This window comes from Gigantopelta aegis, chromosome 2 (assembly GCF_016097555.1).
Source record: "Gigantopelta aegis isolate Gae_Host chromosome 2, Gae_host_genome, whole genome shotgun sequence".
In the NCBI taxonomy this organism is placed as follows: domain Eukaryota; kingdom Metazoa; phylum Mollusca; class Gastropoda; order Neomphalida; family Peltospiridae; genus Gigantopelta; species Gigantopelta aegis.
The window spans coordinates 9450417-9467597 of record NC_054700.1 but is presented as its reverse complement, the minus strand read 5'-3'; positions in this window follow the sequence as shown (position 1 = coordinate 9467597).

The following is a 17181-nucleotide window of genomic DNA, read 5'->3' as shown; positions in this document are numbered from 1 at the left end:
ATTACGTAACTACTCGCCACATGGACTCCGCATCTGGCTGGGTGTGTATTAGAAAAGCTCGATGACCGTCGCGCAAAAGTATCACGTAACAAGTTGTCCACCTGGGCTTAAGTGCTTATTGGACTGCACACGGCCCTCTAACACAATTAATATCGCCACAGGCGAAAACAAAATTAAGAGCATGTACCGTCACACACCCCACCTCAAAAAGGATATTTCCTCTACTCTAGGAATAGAGAAATATACTACATTAAAACAAAAAGTGCGTTAACCGACGCATCCGGTCATTTATAACATGTACCGTCACACAATCATACCGTATATATCAGGATTTGTAAAATGAATGATCACACCGACAAGCAATAGCATTGGCTTCGCTTAGATCTGCAGAGACTTCCAAAGAGCATTCTCGATAAGATCTGATTTTGACATGGTTTGTATATATATATATTTCAGATTACGTGGATCTGTCTTGCGATTTTGAGTCTGGTTTCTGTTCGTGGTATCAGGACACGTCTGATAATTTCAACTGGAGGAGATCTGCCAATGGAACACACGATGCTACCTCAGGTCCTCGGTCGGACCACACCACTGGACGTAACTACACATTGTTACCTTGTTCTTGTTGGGGGGGGGGGGGGGGGGGGGGGGGGGGGGGGGTGGAGACGTAGCTCAGTGGTAAAGCGCTCGCTTCATGCGCGGTCGGTCTGGAATCGATCCCATTGGGCTATTTCTCGTTCCAGCCAGTGCACCACGACTGGTATTTTAAAAGCAGTGATATGTACTATTATGTCTGTGGGATGGTGCATATAAAAGATCCCTTGCTACTAATGGAAAAATGTAGCGGGTTTCCTCTCTATGACTGTGACAAAATGACCATACGTTTGACATCCAATTAATAAATCAATGTGCTCTAGTGGTGTCGTTAAACAAAACAAATTTGTTTGGTGTGTGTGTGTGTGGGGGGGGGGGCGGGGATCTAGATCAGTTGGTTGAGTGCTCACTTGAGCTGCCTGCGTCGCAGGATCGAAACACCTCGGTGGATATATTCAACAGATTGGGGGGTTTTCTCAATCAAACCAGTACACCTCAACTTGTCAAAGGCCGTGATATGTGATTTTTTGTCTGCATATAAAAGATCTTTTGCTGCATTAGGAAACATGTAGCGGGTTTCCTCTAATGATTACGTGTCAGAATTACCAAACGATTGACATCCAATAGCTGATAATTAATTAATCATTTTGCTCTAGTGGTGTCGTTAAACAAAACAAACATACTTTATTTGTTCTTGTTGTATTCTCTACTTGTTTTGTCGCCCGACGACGAAATCGCACGGCGAAATGTATAATATGGACCTATATGTTTTAAGCTAGACTGTCAAATAGCACGACGCAATTTCCCCAACTCCCGATTTACGACGTCACGGGTGCGCTCTGGTTAACAACTAATGGGTTATACGATGAGAATCGAGTTGTTTGAGCGCTCAGATTTGCAACTGGAGAGTGGTAGAAGTCGTCAAAGCAGGAAGTTGGCCAACACTGTCGTGGCAGTTGGTGGTCTGTGCCTATAATGGCCTCCGCGTTTTGAGATTTGAATTGTTTATTTTCGTGCCATGTTGATTGCAAAAAGAACTAATAGAACATTTCGTAGGTTTAGCAACTAATCATTTTGCATTATTGTCAATTGGCGAATTACAATATCATCCATTCATCCATCCATCCATCTATTTATCAACATATTATTTTTAATATCAAATCACTAATTATTATAGGCAACAAATTTAACGTCTTCCCTTTTTTTTTTCAGAGTGTGGATTTGGAATATTTCCCTAACACGCATGGTAATTGTGTATTATTATTGTAACATAATTATTATTTATGTTGCAGATGGTTTCTTTGCTTACATCCGGGGTTCTGATGCGCAACAAAACACTTGGCTAGCCAACCTTGCCAGCCCGTACGTCCACGTGTCACTGCCTACGACGTTTACGTTTTCCTATTACATGAACGGAGACAACATCGGCAGTTTACGGCTAATTTTGGAATTGATGAACGGGGTGACGAAGATTTTGTTCGAGAAACATGGCCGACATGGCTATGCGTGGCACAATGGCAGTGCAATCCTGCAGATTGGAACCTACCAGGTAAGAGCTGGCATCGTGTAACACTTACCTCGATGTCGCGGTTGTCAGTATATTAAGATAAAGCTCGGTTTCCATAAACTATGTAATATGTCGTCGATCGACGCAGATCTACGCAGATGAAAGTTTGCTTGTTTGTTTATTTTGTTCTGTTTTGTTGATTTTTGTTGTATTTTTTTTCTTTTGGTATTTTTTTTGAGTTGATTTTATTATTATACTTAAAATTTATGAATTAGTTATGATTATTTATTTTTCTATTTTTTTCGGCGGGTGGGGGCGTCAGATTGATGATGAATTAAAGAAGTTGAAGCGAGTTCATCCATGCAGATCAGTCGCAGAACGCCATTGTTGATTTGCGCCTGTTACAGGTTTTATGGAAACCGATATTAAGAATTATATAATCTGATAGGTTCTGGTTTCTTATCCCAGTAACCGAGAGAGAGAGAGAGAGAGAGAGAGAGAGAGAGAGAGAGAGAGAGAGAGAGAGAGAGAGAGAGAGAGAGAGAGAGAGAGAGAGGGGGAGGGGGAGAGAGAGAGAGAGAGAGAGAGAGAGAGAGAGAGAGAGAGAGAGAGAGAGAGAGAGAGAGAGAGAGAGAGAGAGAGAGAGAGAGAGAGAGAGAGATATACAGACAGACAGACAGAGGGCAGCCCAAGATGCATATTGCAAGTTCACTGCAACGATATATCTATACATAATACCAAAAGACAATAAATTAAAATGGGTGAAGAAATTAAAATGTGTCCGTCAGTTTGTCCGTTCGCACGTAGGTCCGTGCACACGTACGCTGGCAGGAACACTTAGATAATGAAATAATTCTTGCTTATTTATGATTATTTTTGTTGTATTAATTCGTTGGATTCTATGTACTCAGATCGAAAAGCAAATGCAGACTTTGTAGTTTGGCGATCTGTCTCATCTGACACTGCTGTGATAAATTACACTGGAAACCGTCAAGGGATTATTTGTTTGCAACCTGAGATTGACGTTTCTTTTACAATTAAAAATGATGCTTTGCATTCTTTTAAAAAAACCCACAAGAGACGTTTTCCCCAAGAGTATTTAAATTTCTAAAGAAAATCGAAATTTACTCTTCGATTTAATGCAGATGACATCGAAGTAAATGATGGAGTCTTGGGTGTCAGTCTATCTCGTGATTCGTTATTTGAAACAACAGATCATATTAAAGTAATATGCGAAGATGGGGAGGTTTTTTTAAAGGGACATTCCTGAATTTGCTGCAATTTTTAAGATGTTATCGACTAACAGATACTTTTTATCGATTGTACTTACATATTAAATATATTTTTCTACATAAAATATTAGTGACTGTATATTAAACGTGTTTCTGATCGTTCTAATATTTGTACTAGGTTAAATTTTATTTTGTTCCCTAAAATAATGTTTTTTCGTACGTACGAAATTATTTGAAGACAAAATCCAGTTTGGGCTTCTTACAAATATTAAGACCACCAGAAACACATTAAATATACAGACACTGATATTCTAAGCAAGAAAATATGTTTAACGTGTAAGTTTAATCGTAGAATTATTTTATTAGTCGGAAACATTTTACAAACCAGCAAACTCAGTAGTGTCCCTTTTAATATATAGAATAGAATATATAGAATAGAATAGAATAGAATAGAATAGAATAGAATAGAATAGATGTTTAACGATACCCCAGCACAACATAGAAATAGGGTACAACTTTAAACAAAAGGAATGTAAAGTAATCATTCCCAAAAATCCGAGCCTTTTACAAGCCACCCAAAGAAAACAAATATAATTTAAAATATCCATTTGCTAAATAGTCGATTTTCAGGGCATTTCGAGATCCACATAGGGCATCCACCTCATTATTAAGATTGCAGCACGCCACAAAACACTGTGCATGCATTTCAAAACATTTTCTATGTTAGGTTATAATCTGTGAAACACATACAGCAATATCCAAAGGGCTACCTGACAGCTACGTTTAGGAAGTACTATTCCTTGATAACTACCATGCAAAATATCAACAGGTTGGCCACGGAATTGTTTAATTGTCAACATTTTTGCATGAGCACCCCTCGTTTTTCTGTTATATGGCAGAATACAATTTGTAGTTTAGTAACCTCAAACCAATGGGTTATTTAAATACTACAGATATCAACCTTCGTGAAATAAGCAAAACAAGATGTGAAAAGGCATTTTAGTATTTTATATTAATTAAACAAAAATCTCTCTCTCTCTCTCTCTCTCTCTCTCTCTCTCTCTCTCTCTCTCTCTCTCTCTCTCTCTCTCTCTCTCTCTCTCTCTCAGCTGACTGTTTTTTTCTCTCGTTCCAACATGTGCACCACAACTGGTCAAATGTCTTGGTATGTGCTTTCCTGTATGTGGAAAAGTGCATCTAAAATACCCCTTACTGCATTAGGAAAAATGTAGCGGGTTTCCTCTGATGACTACGAGTCAAAATTACCAAATGTTTGACATCCAATAGCCGATATTAATTAATTAATGTGCCCCAGTGATGTCGTTAAACAAAACAAACTTTATCTAAATAATTATATTTACTAGTAGAATACAGTAATTAGTTTAGGGGGCAATCGTGAGACATTACATAGTGACGTCACCGTTTTATTCGTACACGAATGAATGAATGTTTAACGACACCCCAGCACAAAAATATACATCGGCTATTGGGTGTCACAAATGGTAAGTTTAGCCAGAATTATTTGTGATGAACTATAAAAAAACCCACAACAAATATGGTAGCCATGCTGTGTTTAGCCACACATTAGTCGAGAAACCTTCTGGTCGTCCAGTTAAAGACTTTAAAAAAAATATTGTTCCAGAGTTATGAAAAAATTATGAGTCGGGTCGATTAATTTGTAATCATTTATTACAAAATAAATGTAAAGCTGACGAAATACTATAGTTTCCACTTTGACATAGCACCTTTTAAGCTGCTACAAGTAACTAAAAGTAATGACATGACAAATGGTGCTGTTGTGCCTAAAGCTATATCATCCACTTTTGAAACGGCTTAAGCGTTACGTCGACCCATTTCATTTCCGTTTAATTTATTTTTCGGGTTTGTATCCAGTCAAGGTTCCAGCATGCTGCCCTTGGCATATATCTCACTTCTGCGAAATGCAAATGGGATAAGGCCATTAGTTGCGCTGAATAGTGAGAGCGAGAACACTATGTAATGATCTTGTCACAGAAGTCCAATGGTAAAGCGCTCGCCTGATGAGCGATCGGTCTAGAATCGATCACCATCGGTGGCCCATTTGGCTATTTCTCGTTCCAGCCACTTCATCACGACTGGTGTATCAGAGGCTGTGGTATGTACTATAATGTATGTGGGATGGTGTATATAAAAGACTCCTTGCTTCTGAGTGAAACATGTAGTGGGTTTCCTTTCTAAGATTATAGGTCAAAATTACCAACTATTTGACATCCAATAGCCGATAATTAATAAATCAATGTGCTCTAGAGGTGTCGTTAAACAACACAGACGTTTGATACTGTGACCCCTGCACTCAATCAGAATGCATAAATAAATGGAAAGAAAGAAGGAAATGTTTTATATGCACCATCTCACAGACAGGATAGTACATACCACGGCTTTTGTTACACCAGTTATGGAGCACTGCATGAATGAATGGACGTTTAAAGACACTCCAGCACACAAATACAGATGGGCTATTGAGTATCAAAAAAGATCTGAACCCATTGTGAGCACGTGTTAAGTAGTCAGAACGTAGCCCAGTGGTAAATCGTTCTCCTTATGGATTAATATGACTAGTTTGTTTGTTTTGTTTTGTTTAACGACACCACTAGAGCACATTGACTAATTAATCATCGGCTGTTGGATATCAACCATTTGGTAATTGTGACTCTTAGTCGTCAGAGGAAACCCGCTACATTTTTCCAAACGCAGCAAGGGATCTTTTATATGCACTTTCCCACTTAGAGGAAAGCACATACGACGGCCTTTGACTAGTTGTGGTTCACTGGTCGGAACGAGAAAATCCCAATCAGTTGAATGGAACCACCGAGATTGTTCAATCATGCGATGCAAACACCTCCGAGGAGCGCTTAACCGACTAAACGAAATCCAGCCCCCTAATATGATGGAGGGAAGGAAGGAAATGTTTTATTTAACGACGCACTCAACACGGTTATATGGCGTCGGACATATGGTTAAGGACCACACAGATATCGAGGGAGGAAGCCCGCTGTCGCCACTTCATGTGCTACTCTTTTCGATTAGCAGCAAGGGATGTTTTATATGCACCATCCCATAGACAGGATAGCACACACTGCAGCCTTTGATGTACCAGTCGTGGTGCACTGGCTGGAGCGAGAAATAGCCCAATGGGCCCAAACCGACCGCGCATCAAGCGAGCGCTTTACCACTGGGTTACGTCTTGCACCACTAATATGATGGAAGCATTCCTGGCATTATGGTGCCGGACGTAGATCCCTTCTAGAGTTGAAATAAGCACATTAAACATGTTTAGCTAAATACATGAATATATTTTTTTCAAGTATTTAAACGCCCATAACAATAACAATACCCAACAACAACCAAAATTACCACACTTTAACCAGTTAATGAAGCTGAAGGTCAACATACAACTATACGTGATATATTTTAAATCGTATTACATTATTTTACGTCTTTAGTGTCAATTTATGTAACTTTATTTTTTACATCTAAGTAAACACGTTTATAAAAATTGACATGCACAAAATATTTATATTTACGTATTGTAATATCAAGAATTGTAAAGTACACGGTTGTAATTGAAATATTCTGAATAACTATATTTTACAATATACATCTACGCTGTTACATCACGGAATGTATTATTATTACACATATCTTTATAATGTAATATCATTTATTACATACCCATTAAATCTTACTATATAAATACAGCCCTGAATACAAAAATGAAATACACTTTTCCGTATTCAACTCAACTGCCGGAACTATACCGTATTCAACGCTACTATTTATAGCAAATGGTTACCGGGGATGCCCTTCGCGATATGTAAACAAAGTTTGTGCTTGGTTTGTTTAAAATACTATTTTGTGGAACATTTGAACTGAAAACAGACGAAAACGGTGACAAATATTTACAATTTAATGAGCGCGATACCAAAACTTGAGACGGGAACACTACTAACCAACGAGCTTTTAATCCACGATAGTTAAGATCGACGACAGTCACTTTTTGGACTCTTCGTTTTGGCTTCGTACACAATTCTTATTCTTATTCAATAAATAAAACATCTCCAACCGTAATTTTGTGATATTATATACTTGACAAAAGGTACCTTTTATTTCTTTCATCTTTCAAAACTTCAAATTAATATTTTGGCCTGAATTATGAAAAATAAAAAAGTACTGACCTGTAAACAGCGTTGTCTGCTTATTATAGGAATTTAACCTGGGTCAAGGTTAGTAGACTAGTTTTTATTTTAATGTGGCGCGGCATTGTAATAATACAGCTAATTTTGAATTTAAATGACGTCAGTATTCCAATGACGTCACTTTGCATCTCCTTACAATAACCATAAACTGGGTACATGACGTTTCCTTTTTGGAAAAATTCCAATGTAAAATTGCTATTGAATTTATTTATTTTTTAACATTACTAATGCACCTGTGTGTGTTTGAACAAAAAGGTTTTCTGACGTATTACGAGCAAATTAAATATTATATTGTTCGTGAATTTTAGCTATTACATTGTCTTTAAAAGGCATTTCAAACAATATCATTAAAATTATAGATAACTTTTCACTCGTTCTTTCTTATTTCTGTTTATTGTTTAAATAGAACTATATTCCTACATTCCTACATGTATGTGTAATAATTGGTGGTTCTTCGGTCCGCGTAGTAACACAGCTGACCTAGTTGTGTAAATTTAGAAATCCCCGTCAATAGCTAGCAGTGTTACAATTTTAATTATTATTTGGAAAAAAATTTCCAATTTAGGGTATATAATAAATACAAAACTACATATATGTGGTTTTCTTATTTCTGTATTCCACGAGTGTATTTCCTGCCGGAAATACACTCGTGGAATACAGAAATCAGAAAACCACATATATGTAGTTTTGTTTATGCATCTATATTGTGAATACACATATCTCTGTAATGTAATATCATGTATCTATATTGTGAATACACACATCTCTATAAATGTAATATCATGTATCTATATTGTGAATACACATATCTCTATATTGTAACATCATTTATCTATATTGTGAATACACATATCTCTATATTGTAATATCATGTATCTATATTGCTAATACACATATCTCTATATTGTAATATCATGTATTTATATTGCTAATACACATATCTTTATAATGTAATACCATGTGCTGTAATTGTATTTGTATTCACATATGCACCAAGCAATGTATTCCTATTATTTGTACCCTCCTGTTAACCATCTTGTCAAAATCAGAATATGTATGTTCCTCTTACGCCGTTGCATAACGGCCCGAATGTTATAAAGTTCAGTTCTGTTCTGTTCTGTTCTGTTCCGTTAACCATACGTCTGACGTCATATGACCATGACTAACTTATTGGGTGCGTCTTTAAATAACACACTTATTTCTTTATTTTCCTTTCCTTTTTCTTTATTTATTTCATTCTGTGTTAAGAACTATGTTCTACAATTAATCTAATACAGTCCTATTAATTACACAAACCCACGTCCTACTTTGAACTGTTCCGTATATCACGGTATACGTCCCTATAAATCTAAGTACTGGTAATTGCTAAGTTCCGTCTGTTCTATTAATAAACCTCTTATGACTCGATTAATTCGGCCTCTTTAAGTTTACAAATGTGGAACAGTCAGACCTATAAACATTAAAGGGACATTCCTCAGTTTGCTACAATTTGTAAGATGTTATCGACTAACAGAGACGTTTTAACGATTGTAATTACATAACAAATATATTTTTCTGTATAAATCATTAGAGGCTGTATATTAAACGTGTTTCTGATCGTCCTATTATTTGTACTAGGTTAAATTTCAATTTATTTCCTATTTTGGTTTTCGTACGTACAAAATTATTTGAAAATAAAATCCAGTTTGGGCTTCTTACACATATTAAGACGACCAGAACATTGAATATACAGACACTGATATTCTAAAGAAGAAAGTATATTTAATATGTAAGTTTGATCGTAGAAATATTTCATTAGTCGGAAACATCTTACAATGCAGCAAACTCAGGAATATCCCTTTAAGTTTACAAATGTGGAACAGTCAGACCTATAAACCTTAATATACACCGATCCAGAGCTCATGTTCTATTTGCTTTTTGTGTTCTAATGTTTTATGCAGAAAATATATATTTGATATGTATTTACAATCGTTAAAGTCTCTGTTAGACGATAACATCTTAAACATTGCAGCAAACTCATGAATGTCCCTTTAATGGAAACAGAAGTGAGTTAGAATATCAGTGTCTGTATATTCAATGTGTTTCTGGTCGTACTAATAGTTGCAAGAAGCTCAAACTGGAATTTGTCTTTAAATAATTTCGTACGTACGAAAAACATATTTTAGGAAATAAAATGAAATTTAACCTAGTACAAATACTAGAACGATCAGAAACACGTTTAATATACATCCACTAATATTTTATGCAGAAAAATATATTTGATATGACATTTATTTACAATCATTAAAAAGTCTCTGTTAGTCGATAACATCTTAAAAATTGCAGCAAACTCGGGAATGTCCCTTTAATGGAAACAGAAGTGAGTGATTACACGGAAATAGTTGTCGTTTTCCGGATACGGCATTCAAAGTCTCGAAATTGTATCTTCGTGCCAGAATCTTCTTCATCACCAGTTGACGCGTTCGTGAATAAACACTTGATAAAAATGTATTGGTTAAAACGTTGATTGATTGGTCGATTGATGTGTCAGTGTACTGATTGACTGACTGACGGACGGACTGACGGACTGACTGACTGACTGACTGACTGACTGACTGTATTGGTTTGTTCATTGACTGATAGATAGATTCGTTCGATCATTCGCCCATACATGTTTTATTGCATCATGATTCATCCATTTATTCATACAAATTTAAAACACGATGTTTTTTTTTCTTCTATTTTACAGCTTAAGTTCCAGGCAACCGCAAAGTTACACTGGAGTAGCGATATTGCCATAGATGATATATCAATAAAGACATTATTGAAAGGTTAGTATGCTACATTATATGCTGACATTATCATATATATGTTAGTAAGTTGGTATGCTACATACATGGTGACATTGTACTTCATATATGTTAGTCGATATATCAATAAGGAACTTATTGAAATGGTAGTGTGTTCCATATATGTTGACATTTTACTTCATATATATGCCAGTAACAGGCCATGGTCGAAAGATCAATAACGGCCTTTTTAAAACGTTAGTATGCTACATATATGTTGACATTTTACTTCACAAATATATATATATATATATATATATACATACATACATATATATATATATATATATATATATATACATATATATACATACATACATACATACATACATACATACATATATATATATATATATATATATATATATATATATATATATATATATAGGTTGTTACCCTCGTGTATTTCGGTATCGTCAATATCATATATTAGGAATAAAAATTGTATTATGCGAGCCTCTGGCGAGCATAATACGTTATTTTTATTCCTAATATATGATATTGACGATACAAAAATACACGAGGGTAATAATCTCTTTATCATATTAGCTCAAGCTTAATACAACGTGTTTTTGTAAACTGTACACGCAACTTTAATTCCAGTCCGCCATTACTAGATATTCAAATGACGTAAGAATATGTGGCGCGGTGTATTTTTGAATGGAAATGACGTCAAACTCGAATGACGTCATTTTGGATGTCCTTACATCAAAATAAAGTTATGCCTAACGTTTTTTGTTTTCTGAACGCTGGACAGCTTTCAGTGTCAAATTGCCATTGAAATGTTTTTATTTGATGACTATGAATGCATACGTCAATCATGGAGTGTCACACAAGTACGTTTGCTTAAATGTCAATAAACCTAGTGCTGAGACCTCGACTAATTTACATCTAATTTGCAAAGTTATCAAATTCTTAAAGTATGTGATCTGAAAAATATCACACACTTTGATTGCACTGAAAATGCAAGATATTATATGATATATATATATATATATATATATATATATACGTTAGTAACAAGCCATAGTCGACATATCAATAAACACCTTGATAGTCGATAACATCTTAAACATTGCAGCAAACTCAAGAATGTCCCTTTAAACCTTTATAAAAAAAAAAATCACAATGAAACGTATTCCCAAACATATGTCATTGCAGTTAAGACAGGTCACAGATCAGTCATTTTCGTTAGTGTTCATTTCATTGGTCAGTGTGACTTTAGGTGCCTGGTGACTATTCTGAAGCAGCTAATCAGGCATATTTACATCGGACGCACATGTGTGTGATATCGTTGTACCGTACCATATAATCCATACAGCGTTCTCTCCGATGCGTGTGTCAGAAATGTCCAAAGAGTTTCTTTTCTATATTTATTTGACAGTGTCTCATGTCACTACGACAACGCGTAAGGTGATCACAACACATGCAACGATGCCGGCAACAACAACACGTAAGTTGTTTGTTTGTTTTGTTTTGTTGTTTTGTGTGTTTCGGGTTTTGTATTTCGGAGTTTTTTTTCGAAGGAACGTGCCCTACTAGAAAATCTGAATACTATGTTACTCTTTAGAACCACCAATAGACAAGACAGTTGAGACGTCTAAAACCATCGTACAACAGAACCAGCCCTGGCTCTCTGACGTCATCAACTGGCGTGTACGGCCGACCATTCTGTTTACAGATAACAACCTCTACTCCATGAACAAGTTCGACAGCCATTTTCATCCGTGGATTTAGAGTCTGCTCTATGGAATGGCATCATTGCAGTCACAGTCTATCATTTATCCCAGGCCCACAGAAAGCCGCTGCAACCCCACATTTACCTAGAAATTATGTACCACTAGTCTTCCTGCAACATAACACCGGCCTTGGTGGCGTCGTGGTTAGGCCATCGGTCTACAGGCTAGGTACTGGGTTCGGATCCCAGTCGATGCATGGGATTTTTAATCCAGATACCGACTCTAAACCCTGAATGAGTGCTCCGCAAGGCTCAATGGGTAGGTATAAACCACTTGCACCGACCAGTGATCCACCACTGGTTCAACAAAGGCCATGGTTTGTGCTATCCTGCCTGTGGGAAGCGCAAATAAAATATCCCTTGCTGCCTGTCGTAAAAGAGTAGCCTATGTGGCGACAGCGGGTTTCCTCTAAAAATCAGTGTCAGAATCACCATATGTCTGACGTCCAATTGCCGATGATAAGATAAAAAAAATCAATGTGCTCTAGTGGCGTCGTTAAATAAAACAAACTTTACTTTTTTTTCTTCAACATAACATATTCACACCATAGCTTGTATGACACCGAGCTATGATCTGGATACATTTGATCACTTTTGGAATTGTGTTACCGTCCTTGGTGGAGTCGTGGTTAAGCCACCGGAGATAAACTCGGTAGGTACAAGGTTCGCAGCCCGGTGCCGGCTCCCAACCAGAGCGAGATTTAACGACTCAATGGATATAGATGTATGGCCACTACACCCTCTTCTCTCTGACTAACAACTAATAACTAACAACTAACCCACTGCCCTGGATAGCTGAGGTGTGTACCCAGGACAGCGTGCTTGAACGTTAATTGGATATAAGCACGAAAATAAAACGAAATGAAAGGAATGGCGTTGAAAGGAAGCTCGAATGAATTCATCCCAGCTGCACAGCCGTATCAGACCATGATCCGGAGTTGAGGCAACAGGTCTCGTGCAGTGATTTTCTACTGCATGAGATATCGGAGATGAGTTTTGTTATCTATTTATACGTAATAAACTCAAACAAGCGCGAACGAGACTGCTCAATAAATATTATTTTGTGAGATATAACATGATTAAAATGAAACAAATCTTCAACTGTATGTCAGTACTCTTAATGAACTGTGTGAATGTATTGACATTATATATAGCCACTGTTCCGCATGAAAACCTATTTGAATTTTCCTGATTTTCTATTATTGAGTTTTAATTTGGGTTTTTTACGTATGTATGTATGTATGTATGTATGTATGTGTGTATGTATGCACTGATGTATGAATATCTATATATTGTATGTATGTCGAAGTTGACTGTTACATACATAGATATTAACGCACTGGTGCAGGGGATAATTAAATCCTTTCCGGCCTCACAACTTGACCCATGCCGTTACTGGGACTCGAACATGTGGCACCGAATCGTCAGCAAATTGCAAGACTAACCACGATGCGCTCTGAGTTATTGAGGCATCCACAGAAAATGATGGTCTTTAACTCAACCACATGCATGGGGCCTACAATCTACGCCGTCGATCCCGCTTACGTGCATGAAACAGTGGGCAGACCTGGCACTAGCTAGTATGTATTGATGTATGAATATCTATATATTGTATGTGGGGAATGGTTATATGATGATAGTGAATTAATTGGGCAAACATTACAACCGGTAGTTCAGTATTACAGTAGGTGTTATGACCACCAAAGATCTTGAAGGACGATTGGGGTCAGAAGTGAAATTTGAAAGTTGACGTTTTTTATCAGTAAATCGCAAATTCAAACAATAAAAATGACTAAAAACAAAACAACAACAACTGTATGATCAACAGAATGAAAAAGATTGACATATATAATGTTCCACGGTGATTAATCGACCTTCGTGGAAATTGTCAAAATCGAGAATGACACCCCACGCACGTGTACGGGGCAACGTGATGCACGTGCAAACTATAGAATGTGTTTTGGTGTGTTTATAAACAGACCTGAACGTTCTTTACTAGGACTGAATGAATGAATGAATGTTTAACGACACCCCAGCACAAAAAATACATCGGCTATTGGGTGTCAAACTATGGTAATGCAAACAAATGATGAACAACATCAATATAAAAAGATTTAAATAAAAGCACAGTGTAAAGAACTGTCCATAAATGCAAATATCACAGATAGATACTGAATTTTACTCAAAATTTCAATTTATGCTGTATTGGCCATTCTCAAAGAGAATGTTACACCCCTACACCACGGTGAGGTTACAGCACGTGCAGGGATGTCTGTGGTCAAAACGTATTTTAGGTCTAATAAATGATATTAACATTAATATTTCAGGTTCCCTTACCTTTTTTTAGGAGTATATATGCAAACCATGTCAAAACCATGTCAAAGTCTCTGCAGATCTAACCGAAGCCAATGATATTGCTTGTCGGTGTGATCATTCATTTTACAAACCCTAATATATACGGTATGATTGCCAGCGAAGATATTCCACCATGCTACGAAGTAACATGCCAGAATCATTGATGAGGGGGAAATACCTGCATAAGATATCTTTTGTGTGTGTGTGTGGCAGATTCCTACGCCCGTGATATGGACCTCTGCAAAATGAAATATTATACCGCCCTTTCTTTACACAATCCAATACAAGGTCCTGATTATATTGCTCTCTTCTTTGTTCTTTTTAAACATTTCTTTTTGTATGCGTGTTTACTAATTACTCTTTCCACATAAAAAAGTATTATATTTCTCTCTCTTTTTCTGGTGTTTTTTAATTTTGGTAATTTTTTCAGTTGATGAATATTTTATTCTGACGGATTTCTACTTAAGAAAATGTGTTATTCCCCCCCCCCCCCTAAAAAGTGGACTCTATTGCTTGTATCCCTTAATTGGGATGGTGATACGAAAGTGTGTCTTTTTATCCATTGCCAATAAAGTTATTGTATTTTGTTGGGTGCCCAGCCATGTTGGCATCAGGGGTAATGACAAGGCAGATTCAGCTGCCAAGTCTGCTTTGGATTTGCCTCATGCCAGGGTTGGTGTGCCTTATACTGATTTTAAAACTAATATCAACAAATTTATCTTTTCGACGGTGAGGTTGCGAACAAGCTTCATGCTATCAAGCCAGTCTTGGGAGAGTGGCAGTCCTCCTATAGACAGTGCAGGAAGGATGAAATAGACTTGTGTCGTGCCCGCATCGGGCATACTTACTTGACCCATTCATTTATCTTAAAGAAAGATCCTCCACCTCAGTGTGAGCACTATCAGTGTACTCTGACTGTGCGTCACATTTTGGTGAAGTGTCAGTTTTTGAAAGAAATTCGAAAAAATATATTTGGACCACGAACTGTGATGGAATCCTTTCGATTCCATCCAGAACTTTTATTGCAATTTTTACGTGATACTGAGTTTTATTCTAAATTTTAATTATATCTATCTGTGATATTTGTATTTTTACACAGTCCTTTACACTGTGTTTTTATTTACCCGTTGAATTTTTATATTGATGATGATCATCACACTGTTGTTGCATTTTACTAACAGTTTGACACCCAATAGCCGATGTATTTTTTCGTGCTGGGGTGTCGTTAAACATTCATTTATTCTATTGCTTGTAATACGATTTTACTGATAACGTCTTGCACGGAATATCAAGCTCACTTTCTAATCACTTCCAGGGATGACCTCTATGTCCGCGATAATTTCATTTCAACTTATTTTCGTGCTTGTATCCAATTAAAGTTCAAGCACGCTGTCCTGGGCACACACTTCAGCTATCTGTTTGTCCAGGACAGTGAGGTAGCTGTTAGTGGTTAGTGGGAGAGAAGAGGGTGTAGTGGTTTTATACCTACCTATACTGAACCATTAAGGATCGCTCTGGGTGGTAGCCGGTACCGAACTGCGAACCCTGTACCTATCAGCCTTATGTACGATGGCTCAACCACGACACCATCGAGGCCGGTCGCGATAATTAACAACTCTTACACCAAAAGGAGTATTGTTTTGTCTTTATATTATTTTTTATGGGATAGGGGGTTGTACTGTGCTGTTCTTATTGTTTTTGTGGGGTTTTTTTGTGCTTGTGGGGGGAGGTGGTTGTATGGTTGTGTGTGTGGGGGGGGGGGGGGGAGGGGAGGAGTTCCATGTGTTTGATAGGTATTTCGTTTCCTGTGGCGACGGCGTCAACTGCGATCACGTCAAAGTTTGTGTTTAGCTCAACGTAAACTATTCGTGTTTAGCTCGATTCATCATAGTATAAAAGACAATTCCAATGCGTTCTGTCCAGCGCTAGTTTTTATTTAATAAACTAAATACGAGGGTGGCAGTCCTGTGTGTGGTGGTGCAAGAAGGTTTGACATATCCAGTAAAGGATCTCCTCGGGAGTGGCTGTCCTCCTATAGACGAGTTACTAGATAGAGATTCATGGAATCAACCACTATTTTGCAAAATACCCATTCGACTGTATTGTGCAGAGATACGGCAATGTTCACATATTACGATGTTATCGTTCAGATTCATTAAACAACTGGGTCCCATTGTTCAAAGCATAAATTAACACTGGGTTAGTCTAATATTTGCCTTTTAATTATTTTTGTTCAAATGCAAAATAAACTTTAGATTTGGTTATGAATGGATACTTTTGATTGTAAATCAAATCATCTCAACATTATGTTATAAATTATTATTTGTATTCTATCAGTCTTTAGTTTCGAAATTTTCTCGTAACTACTGGTTAAGCTAACTTATGTTACGAGTAATTCATGTGTGCATGCCATCACAGCAGTATTTATTCTAATGATTTTCTGTCCTGTACTCGTTTTGATTTTGTTAACTAGTCTGGGAGTGGCAGTCCTCTTTATAACGAACTAAATTATGTAGTCCAATAACGAATCTCCTCGAGAGTGGCGGTCCTCCTATAGACGAGACACTAGATAGAGATTTATGAGATCAACCATAATTTTGTTTTGTAGAGAGAATATTAAAATTGTTGTTCTGCCCGAATGGTCCACTGGAACTAATACAATACTAAGTGAGTGTAACATAGAAAAACACAA